Source organism: Camelina sativa, chromosome 6 (assembly GCF_030686135.1).
Source record: "Camelina sativa cultivar CO46 ecotype springtype chromosome 6, ASM3068613v1".
Taxonomy (NCBI): domain Eukaryota; kingdom Viridiplantae; phylum Streptophyta; class Magnoliopsida; order Brassicales; family Brassicaceae; genus Camelina; species Camelina sativa.
In genome coordinates this window covers 696,992-709,221 of record NC_141885.1, presented here as the reverse complement: position 1 = coordinate 709,221, position 12,230 = coordinate 696,992, and the positions used below count along the sequence as shown (strand labels likewise).

Sequence of the window (12,230 nt, the reverse complement as noted above, 5' to 3'; positions counted from 1 at the left end):
AGCACTTCACTACGACGTTTATTTGTTATTGATGCCCCAAAATGTTGTATATATTTTGGCGCCTAAATCCCTTGCTTCATTGGCTTTAGGTCAGGGCCGGCCCTGTTTGTGATATAGGTGGCCAAACCAATTCATTTAAATCTCTATGCATGTCCCTCTAATTGGGGTTTCACACCATGTAATGGTACAAATCTTCCATAATATATATATCCACACTGTCTCATTTCGATCTGCATTATGGTCCTCATATACTTATCTGTCTTTTCGCAGCCAACTAGCTTGGCAAAAAAAATCGACCAGTATGGAGCTCAGTGTTTAAGAGAGACATCCAAATTATGTTCAGAGTATGGTTCTAAGAGACTCAAGATATAGTGGAGATAGAACAAAATTTGCTTTATTTCTCGGGTTGTAATCTCTTTTGAGGCACAAATTTACGTCAGGTTGGTAATGTCTGAGCCAGTTCACTTGACACGAAAGTTGTTACCTAATTGTGTTCCTAATTTTGATTAATGCAGATGTGTTTCACTTATATATGTTTTTGGCTATGTAATATGTTTATAACCAAAAAGGAAATATATATTATGCGGAATCAGTATATGATTATTAGAATATGATGTGTCATTGAATTAGATTTTGACGAATTGGAAAAGATGATGTAAAATGTGGTATCACCAAATTATCTATATGTTTATCATGGAAAGTAGATCAATCCTCAGTTTTTACTTTGTAATAATTTAAACACAACGATTTAGTCTAAGAAAGCATCTATATAAGCTTTTGTTTTCAATATAACAATTGATTAAAATTAAAGGAAAAGTTTATTTTAATGTTTAAATGACTATTTAAATTATTTTCTGTAATTTTATATTATTTTTAGTTATTTTCAAGAACAACAAAATCCGAAAATAGAAGATAAAGGACACAAATTTAACAAAGAGTGTTTGTAATCCAAGATATATATGTATATTCTTCAACAAACCACATAGCAATTATTAAAGAGAGAAGTCCAAAATACAACTGGTTTTTGATAATATTATGATGGTCTTTAACAGGGTTTGGTGCATAAACAACGACGCAAGACTCCGTCGAATTTGCAGTGACCGTCTTCAAATTCCTCAAATAGTTGGCAGTTGATGGCACAATTGAAATTGCTCAAGCACACACCTGAGAAACGGTGGCTCCGTGTCTTGCATACTTTATCTGCAAAACCCATCTCTATATATATTAAAAAACACATTTGAGCGTATGTGTGTTAGTACTTAGTAATTAATGTCTATAATAAAAATGTATACACATTATGATATAACAACTAAATTCACATATTTGTATGTATGATAATTTAGATACTATAACATGACATGAGTATTGAACCTGTAGTGGCAGCAAGAAGGATAGAAGAGATCAGGAGAATGGTTGTAAGAACACGGTGTAAGAACACTGTTAGAGAGCTTCATTTTTGGATAGAGAGAGAGAGTATAAATAGAGAGATCGTTGGAAATAATGAAGTGTTGTATAGGAAGAATAAGTGTTTTTGGTGGCACTATATATATATTGAGGCATCAAGGACTCATTATCTTCCATAATATTTTAATTTTTTTGATAACAAACTCTTAAAAATTTACCTCTTTTTGACATGTGTTTTCTAAAAAGAACTTTCAATACATCATTATATATTTCATTTGACTGAAGTAGGTTATTCTATCTAAGAAACATATTTTTTTAAAAAAACAAATGATCTTAAGCATTCCAATATTTATATGTTTTTCATCACAGATGCCATATTCTTAAAATGTATTTCTGTATTTTAATAAACATAATTCACATTAAATTATTATTAGATATTATCTTTTTATATTATTCTAGTTAAATTAAATTCTTCTATTACCTTGTGCTTTAAAATAGTGTTTCCTTTACATATTTCTTTAACCCAGATTTATTTCTCTTTTTTATTCTTTCTTTCATTTAAATAGAAAATTAACATCAAATATGATGTACATATAAAAATTTAGATTTTAAATTATAAGCTAGGCCTTGCTTGCAACCGCTGACTGGAGGCCATATAATGGTACAAATCTTCCATAATGTATGTCCCAACTGTATCATTTTGATCTCCATTAAGGTCCCCATTTACTTATCTATCTTTTTGCAGCCAACTAGTCCGGCAAAAAATTTCGACCAATGTGGAGCTCAGTATTTAAGAGAGACATCCAACTTCTGTTCAGAATATGATTCCAAAAGACACGGGATATAGTGGAGATAGACAATTTTTTGCTTGATTTCTTGGGTTCGAATGTCCTTTGAGGCACAACGGGACTCACACCATCTGTGTGCTCCTCCTCCTCTTCCACCACTCTCTCAGCCACTTATTTGGCCTTTTCAGAAGCCACCCTCTTCCCCTTTGCGATCGAAGCTTTGTTCCGCGAATAAGCGGATTGGTCCTCTTACGGTTTGCCTTCTCCTGCTTCTGAGTCGACCTCCATGGGATTGGTGATGGGTCTCTCCAACGTAAACAGGTCCCTACACCTTGGAGATTGACGAACAGTACCCGTAATTGGGCTTGGGGAGCATACCCGATCATCTACCTGATGCGGTATCGGGTAACACTTTTGGTAGGGGACTGGAAACGTCCACTTGATGGTGAGGGATGCGAGGGGACTCCGAGCTCCTTGAATTCTCGAGCAAGGCTTCTTCCTTCTCCGGTTTGAGCCGCGGTGGAGGTAGAAGTGGAGCCCTTCTTCTTGTAGGTCTTGATTTTGGGAGACATGGATAAACCTTGAGAAGAGATAAACACACTAACACTCGAGATTAGTAGGGTTAGTACCCAGAAAATTCAAAAGAACTCGAGTTTGCAAGAAAAGCTTTGGAAAATCGAAAAGTTTAAAGGAGAAGAGTAGAAAATTGTATGATTTTGGTGGTGAGGAAGGGGAACTCGGGTTGCTCTTTAAATAGGGAAGGCAGGGGCTAGGGTTCAGTCTCAAATACCGCATGGCCTAAGAATAAAACGATTGCATGGTTCGGTCTTAAATACCGCATGAAAATAATCGGGTGCATGTTTTATATTTTATAGATGTCAAAGATCAACAATCTCCAATATGCTGCACTTAATGTTTCTGGAGGAAACTATTTACAATGGGCATTGGATACGAAGATTACTTTGAAATCAAAGGATCAATGTGAATGTATCGAGGATGGTTATGATACCACTGAAAAAGAAAGATTCAAGGTGATTTTTCTTATACGCCATCACCTTAATGAGAGTCTCAAGAACCAGTACCTTACCATTGAGAATCCTCTTGAACTTGGGACATAGTTGAAAAACAGATATGGACACCAAAATACGGTGCTCCTACCAAAGGCTCAATTTGATTGGAAAAACTAAGGATCCAGGATTTTAAATCCGTGGAAGAATATAATTCAGAGCTATTTAAGATAGTCTCGATCTTGAAATTATGTGGTAAGGAGGTTATTGAGGAAGACTTGCTAGAGAAAACATTCTCAACCTTTCACACCAACAACATACTGCTTCTGAAACAGTATCGTGAAAAGGGTTTCAAAACATATGCAAGTCTCATATCTTGTTTGCTGTTTTCTGAGCAAAACAATGAGTTGTTGCTAATGAACAGTGCAATGAGACCTCCTAGTTCTGCTCCATTACCGAAAGCCCACAAAGTCGATTTGACCAAGAAAGAGCCAGAAGAGCCTAAAGAGACTAAAGAGTCTAACTACGTCCATAGAGGCAAGCATCACAATCGTGGTTGTGGCCACTATGATACTTATGGCCGTGGGAACCGGTCCGACTTTGGTCGTGGCCGTGGTAGATTCCGCGGAATTTTCAAACCGCAACATAGAGCCAAATCCACTTGCCATAGATGTGGTATGGAGAATCATTGGGATAAGACGTGCATGACACCCAAGCATCTTATTGGTCTCTATCAAGAAAGATTGAAAAAGAATCCAGAAACTAACTTGGTTCATCTCGATGGTGAAGGAGATTTCGATCATGAGAATGATGACCAATTTGATTATGAGACTTCGGATTGTCTATGAGAGGATAATTAAATTTAAAATTGTCTTGATTTAATTTCTATGTTTTATGCTTTGAATTTTATTGGATTATATTTTTGAATTATTTTGGTTTAAATTCAATTATACTAATACCTTTAAATATGCATTTGTTATGCTTTTATGTCTAAGACATAAATTCCTGTCCATATTAAGAAATGGCTAAGGACAAGAACATACTTGAAAGATAAGAGATATTTTGCATAATCTCATTTTGAAAAATGCCAATATTAGCACAATAGCGGGTATAGCAAGTTTAATTGAAAGCTACGGCAATGCACACATCTTGAAATAAGTGATGCCTTATATTCACCCAGCTCAAAGAGGAGCTTATTAAGTTTCAAAGATATTTGTTTGAATGGTTTCCATGTTGAAACTAAGGGTGAAGGGAACCAAGAGTTTCTACATATTACTGAAATCACCCAAGGATCTAAGAAAATCCTAGAGACTGTATCCACATTATCTATTGGTCTTTACCATGCTAAAATAAATATGATAGAAGCTAATATGGCAATGAACAAGATGTTCAATGAACAATTCACTTTATGGCATGACCGGCTTGGCCATCTGGGTTCTAACATGATGCGTAAGCTGATATTAAATTCAAATGGGCACACTCTAAAAGAGAGACGAGTTATCCCTATGAATCTCACGTGTGTAGCATGTGCACAAAGGAAACTCATTATAAGGCCATCACCAGTCAAAGTAACTAAAGAGATTTTCCACTTAAGACTATACGTCTAGATAATGTTGGTGAATTTACATCCCAAGCGTTTAATGAATATTGTATGTCCATGGGGGTGAGTGTGGAACATCCCGTGGAACATTTCCATACACAAAATGGATTAGTTGAATCGTTCATTAAACGAATTCAATTAATTGCTCGACCATTACTAATGAGGTCGAAGCTTCCTGTGTCGGCTTGGGGACACGCAGTATTACATGCAGTAGAGCTTATACGCATCAGGCCATCTAGTGAGCATAAATATTCGCCATCCAAATTATGAACGGATCATGAGCCAGACATATCCCATCTAAAAACATTCGGGTGTGCCGTTTATGTACCGATTGCTCCACCACAGAGAACTAAGATGGGATTTCAATGGAACATGGGAATATATGTTGGATATGATTCTCCCACCATTATTAAGTATCTAGAGCCAACTACGGGTGATTTATTTAAGGCTAGATACGCGGATTGTCAGTTTGCTGACTCCGATTTTCCTATGTTGGGTGGAGAGACAAACAAGTTGGTTAAAGAAATATCATGGAATCAAACATCCTTAAATTGGCAAGATCCTCGGACTCTAGCATGTGAGGCAGAGGTCCAAAAGATTATACATTTACAAAAGCTAGCTAATCAATTGCCACATTCCTTTGTTGACCCAAAGAGAGTTATGAAATCGTACATACCAGCTTGTAATGTACCAATACGTATTGATGTTCAAAATGAACACAATAATGAAGTTGCTACAAAATCTAAGGCACATTTGAAATGTGGTAGAACAATAGGTTCCAAAGATAAGAATCCTCGGAAATCTAAGAAAGGTGCAAATCAAACCGAGGTTAAGGAAATTATAGAGATGGTCGCGGTAAATCCTAAGGTACCGAATGAGATTTGGGACGCTGAACCTCAAGATCCTGAAGGTATTGATAATAATGAGATCTCAATAAATTATATCATGTCTCGATTTCAATGGAACCGAAAAGATGTCGACATCGATGAAATATTTGCATGTAAGGTAGCACTTGAAATAAATGAGGATCATGAACCCACATCTATATTAGAGTGCACTCAAGGAAAAGATTGGTTAAAATGGAAAGAAACAATTGACGTGGAGTTAAATTCATTAAAGAAAAAGAATGTGTTTGGTCCGATCTTAAGGACACCATTCGATATAAAGCCAGTGGGACATAAGTGGGTCTTTGTAAGAAAGAGAAATGAGAATAATGAAATGGTGAGATATAAAGCACGACTTGTAGCACAAGGATTCTCTCAAAGACTAGGAATAGATTATGAGGAGACATACTCCACTGTGATGGATGCAACGACTTTTAGATTTTTAATAAGTCTGGCTATAAGAGAAAAACTTGATTTGCGGCTAATGGATGTAGTGAACACATATTTATATGGTCCACTGGATAATGAGATTTATATGAGATTACCAGAGGGTATTGAGCTCAAAGATAAGAACGGTTCTCTAGAACAATAGTGCATAAGGCTAAACAAATCCCTTTAGGGACTAAAGTGGGAGAATGTGGTATAATAGACTAAGTGAGTACCTAGCTATAAGAATGATCCCATCAGTCCATGTATTTTTATAAAAAAATTGGCAAACAAAGGGTTTATAATCATAGCAGTATATGTGGATGATTTAAATATCCTAGGAACCTCTGGGGAAATCGCCCAAACAGTTGAATATCTCAATAAAAAAATTGAAATGAAAGACCTAGGTAAAACTAAATTCTGTTTGGGATTGCAGCTTGAGTACATAGATAATGGAATCTTTGTGCATCAAATGGCATATACTGAAAAGGTACTCAAGAGGTTTAATATGGACCAAGCTCACCCATTGCCTAGCCCAATTGTTGTGAGGATTTTAAATTTGGATAATGATCCATTCGGTCCAAAGAAGGACGATGAAGAGATTCTCGGTCCGGAAGTGTCATACCTCAGTGTTATAGGAGTGTTAATATTCTTGGCTAGCCACACTAGACCAGACACTTTTTTTGCCGTGAACCTCCTAGCAAGATTTAGTTCTTGTCTGACCCAAAGGCACTGGAACGGTATCAAACATGTGTTGCGTTACCTACAAGGAACGTTAGATTTGGGTTTATTTTATACTAACTATAACAAAGAAGGTTTAGTTGGTTTTGCTGATGTAGGTTATTTATCAGATCCATATAATGCTAGGTCGCAAACCAGCTATGTGTTTACGCACGGTGGTACAGCTATTTCATGGTGTTCTATGAAGCAAACCATTGCAGCCACTTCGTCTAATCATGCAGAAATTTTGGCTATGCATGAAGCCAGCCGTGAGTGTGTGTGGTTGAGATTGATGACTCAACATAACAAGACAGATTGTGGAATGGCCGACGATAAGGGACCGACGGTTATATATGAGGACAATACCGCTTGCATCGCATAGCTCAAGGAAGGATATATCAAGGGAGATCGGACGAAACACATTTTACCTAAGTTCTTCTTCACGCATGAACTACAAAAGGCCGGAGAAGTTCAAGTGGTACAAGTTCCATCTTGTGACAATTCAGCCGATCTCTTCACCAAGTCATTACCGACATCGACATTCAAGAAGCTCACACACCAGATTGGGATGCGGAGACTTAATAACTTTTAATGATGCTTGGAACAGGGTGAGTAATACGTGCTGTACTATTTTTCCTTCACCATGGTTTTGTCCCAATGGGTTTTCCTAGTAAGGTTTTAATGAGGCAGCGTCCCCAAGCGTATTATAGTGATCTTTTAGCATTTGCACGGTTATGTAATCCAAGGGAGAGTGTTGTAAATCACTTAGGATGGATCTCCATAACCGGCCCATTCGTATGTCTAGGTCCACAAGGCCCATTGGCCTCCTTCTCTATACTAAGTCGGTTTTAGGATTCCCATTGTACTTAGGGTTTATGTACTACTATATATATGTACACTTATCGATTGATTCAATAATAAGAAGAGAGAATACATCCTTCGAGTATCTCTACTTTCACAACAATATCATATAAGAATCCAAAAGAGAAAAAAAAGGAGTTTAGAAGCTTCTCTCAGCATGGCTGAGTTCTTGGATTGTCTCTCCAAAAGCTCTCTAGGTCTCTCTCTCTCTCAAAAGGTTGCTGAAAATCAAACTTCGTTCTAAATAATGACCTAGAAAACCTATTATATTACTAAAACACATTCAGGGACTAATGATGCAAATATGAGAAACTTTGGGACAGCTTTGTAAATCTTCAAAACTTTAGGGAGAACTTCCGATTTGCCTTGTGGATGCTGCATACTTCTGAACTTAACTTCACAGCTCAGCCTCAATGCTTGAATATGCTCCAAATCCTCCTATTTAGCTCCATTAGGCTCCATCCATGGCAATAAGTACCTAATCCTATAGAGACTAAAAAAACCTAGAAAACAAATCAAAAGACTCAAAAAAGATACTTATATCATGGTTAAAAACTGTAAAAACCATGATATATCATGTAACCTCCCTGATTGTTGATGTAATGTACATCCTCGAGTTGAACATTCTCTCCATCTTGCTGCTAAAACTGTTCCTCCTCATAAATGAAGCTGGCGTAGTGTTGCTGGCTCAGGAGTATTTTTTTCAACTAATAATTGGGGGCTTTCATGTCCCTCGTGTACTTCGCGTCGTTGTCCCATGAAGAGCGGATGGTTCAGTAATAGTCCTCATTGTAATGTCCATCAGATTGGGCCAAATTCTCCACAAGAGCCCAACCATCATCAACATCCTTGTTGAGGAAGTTGTCATTTCTAGCAGTGTCCAGCAACATCCTGATCTTTGGCACGACTCTTCTGTATAGGGTGCTGAGTAAGGACGCATTGTTGTATCCATGAGGGCACCAGCTGGCATAGCCCTTGAAATATTTCCATGCTTCACAGCCGGAGATGTCTCATTATTTCTCTGTACAGAGCTGGAGATGTTGTTTCTCAGCCGTGCGGTTCGAGAGTTGGAGAAAAAATTAGCCAAGAAGGCCTTCAAAGGCCTTCTTACAGTCCTCCCAACTAGTGATAGACTCCTTAGGCAAAGATTTCTCCCAAACATGCGCCTTATCTCTAAGAGAGAATGGGAATAGTCTGAGAATGAAGCCATCTTCACTGACCCCATTGATCTTGGTTAGGCTACAGAGCCTATCAAAGTCATCCAAATGATCCAATGGGGCCTCCAGTGGGAATCCATGAAACTTGTTGCTCTGTATTATCTGGATGAGACTACTCTTGATCTCAAAGTTGTTTTTTTGAACAGCAGGAGGCACAATAACATGCCTCTGAGTATGAGTAGATGGAGCATCATTGGGTACATGCTTGGGTAACTCCACATTCTTTCTCTTTTAAAGCTCCAAAGCACTTGTTTTCATCCAAAATGCAACAATGCAACACCCTAAACAACCTAAATGAAAATATCTAAGGTTAAGGACCTAAAAATGCTAAGGTTAGAATCTATACAATGCAAAACATGACTAAAAAGATGCCTAAAAAGGTGTAAAATAGAGAGACATCAACATCTGTCAAAGGATTTCGTTACTTTCTTACTATTGTTGATGATTGCACTCGGTTTGCTTAGATATAATTTCTTCAACTTAAAAGTGATGTCTCAAAAATATTTCTAACTTTTCTAAAACTAGTTAAAACTCAATTTGGTCTCCAAGTTAAGAGGACTAGATCTGACAATGCTCCAGAACTTCAACTCACAGAATTAATTGCAAAACTTGACATTTGTTATTATCATTCATATGCATATACTCCTCAACAGAATTCTGTTGTTGAGAGAAAACATCAACATCTTTTAAATATTGCAAGATCTCTATATTTTCAATCAAACATACCTCTAGTTTACTGGCCATAATGTGTGTATACAACTTCTTTACTCATTAATAGAATACCAACACCTGTTTTGAAAGATAAAACTCCTTTTGAAGTCTTACATAAGAAACTTCCTGATTATTGCTGACAAAAAAAAAACTTCCTGATTATTCTTTCCTGCGAGTGTTTGGTTGTTTATGTTATGCATCTACACATTCACATATAAGCATAAGTTTACTGAAAAATCTTAGATCTTGAGTCAAATGTTCTTTCTATTACTCGTAATGTTGTTTTCATGAAACTATTTTCCCTTTTATTAATAAATCAGTTTTACCAGGTCTTACTTTCTTTGATGATGTGATGCATTCAAATCATGAAAATCAAACCAATTCGTACATATATGATGATTTCTCTGTTACTATGCCTGAAGTTAATCATGTCACAGAGTCATCAACTGTTCTAGTCCACATACCATCACACCCCTCTACTCCATTAAACACTTCAAATTATATATCTGATCAAACTCGGGATGACATGGAAAACACTCTCAGGCCACATAGAGATACAAGTGCTCCTAGCTATCTTTCACAGTACCATTGCTCTCATGTTACAACAGATCATTCTTTTTCTCCTTCTTTTCATGGTAATGCTCATCCTTTCTCTACTTCTTTGTCCTATGATAAACTCTTTCATGAGTATCGTCCATTCTACTTTACCATTATTTCTGAAAAAGAACCAAACACTTTCAAAGAGGCAGTGTTGTTGCAACATTAGCTTGATGCAATGAACGTGGAGTTGGATGCTCTTGTGAGTAAATCAACTTGGGTGATTTGTTCCTTACATGATGGCCAACATGCCATTGGTTGTATATGGGTGTATAAAATCAAGTATAAATCTGATGGTTCCATTGAACGTTAAAAAACTAGGTTAGTTGCCAAGGGTTATACACAACAAGAAGGTGTTGACTATCTTGATACTTTTAGTCATGTGGCAAAGCTTACTACTATCAGTTTAATCTTGGCTTTGGAAGCTATTCACAGTTGGAGCATTAATCAGATGGATGTCACAAATGCATTTCTTCATGGTGATTTGGAGGAAGAAATCTATATGAATTTGTCACAGGGATACATTCCACGACAAGGGGATTCTTTACCAAAGAGACATGTTTGTTGCCTTGTCAAGTCTTTGTATGGTCTAAACATGCTTCTCGCCAATGGTTTCACAAATTTTCTAGTGTCCTCTTACAACATGACTTCACTCAATCACCATTTGATCTTACGTTGTTTGTAAAATCAGATTCATACGGTTTTCTTGATGTTCTTGTTTATGTGGATGATATACTGTTAGTGAGTAACAAAGATTTAATAGTATTGGCTGTCAAAAATTTTCTTGCTCAGGAATTCATGCTAAAAGACTTAGGACAGATGCGCTATTTCTTGGATTAGTAATTGCTCGCTCAAAAGAAGGCATTTCTATTTCTCAGCGTAAATATGCTCTGGATTTACTTGAAGAGTTTGGCTATCTTGGTTGCAAACCTTTTTCAACACATATGGAGCTGAATCTGAAGTTGAGTGACGAAAGAGAAGAGCTACTTCCTGAGCCATCTTACTGCAGGAGGTTGATTGGTAAACTGGTTTATTTAACAGTCACTAGGCCAGATATCTGTTTGCAGTTAACAAACTGACTCAGTATGTCAAGGCTCCAAGAATGCCTCATTTAGATGTTGTTCAACTTATACTTGTCTACTTGAAGAATGATCCAAGCCAGGTTTTATTATATCCTGCAAACTCAACTCTTAACCTTTGTGCATCTTATGACACTGACTGGGGAAACTGTCCTGAAACAAGCAGATCCATCTTTGGGTTCTGTATCTTTCTTGGTGACTCTCTTTATCTCCTGGAAGTCGAAGAAGCAGGATGTTGTTAGTCGAAGCTCAGCTGAATCAGAGTATCGAAGCATGGCTAATACTACTTGTGAGTTGCTGTGGAACAATTCTTTACTTGAATATTTGCAGATTCCATTGGTTGATACTATTGGCATGTACTGCAACAATCAAACTGCCTTGTACATTGCTCAAAACTCGGTTTTTCACGAACAGACGAAGCATATTGATCTAGACTGTTATGTGATTCGTGAACGCGTAGCTTCTGGTTTTACTAAGGCTCTTAACATCGATACTCAACATCAGCTGGCTCACCTGCTCACCAAACCACTTCCTGAACCGAAGTGCGAAGTTCACCTAACACCCATTTTTAATCTATTTTTAAGAAAGAAATATTACGAAAACAGAACAAGAAATGTTTTTAAAAAAGTATCCTACGTTGTCTTAGGAAACAGAACATGACAAAAATAAAAGTTCAAAGCGACAAATAAAATCAATGATAGTTTGCTTCTTTTTTTTTAGATAAAATTTTAAGAGTAATTAATCTCTACGAAATCAACGAACCACGAGAAACATTGTAATAAACAAAACAAAAAAAAAACAGAAGCCTCAGTTTTTTAATTTTCATTTTATCATACTGTTCACTAACACATACAAATTACTGAAAACAACCACAATTTTAACCCACAATTTTAACTTAAACAGTATTTTTGTGACCTTCCAAATTTATATATATCT

General features: G+C 36.8%; 1 non-coding gene and 1 pseudogene across 1 annotated transcript; one reads left to right on the top strand and one right to left on the bottom strand.

Annotated features, from left to right (window-relative positions):
- Nucleotides 1-1,028: 1,028 nt before the first annotated feature.
- Nucleotides 1,029-2,764, bottom strand: LOC147942087 (defensin-like protein 8 pseudogene; annotated as a pseudogene).
- A 5,871-nt stretch (nucleotides 2,765-8,635) lies between these two features.
- LOC147942086 (small nucleolar RNA R71) lies at nucleotides 8,636-8,744 on the top strand. The gene has a single exon (XR_015560589.1). It is a non-coding gene; the product is annotated as a small nucleolar RNA R71 (small nucleolar RNA).
- Nucleotides 8,745-12,230: the final 3,486 nt, after the last annotated feature.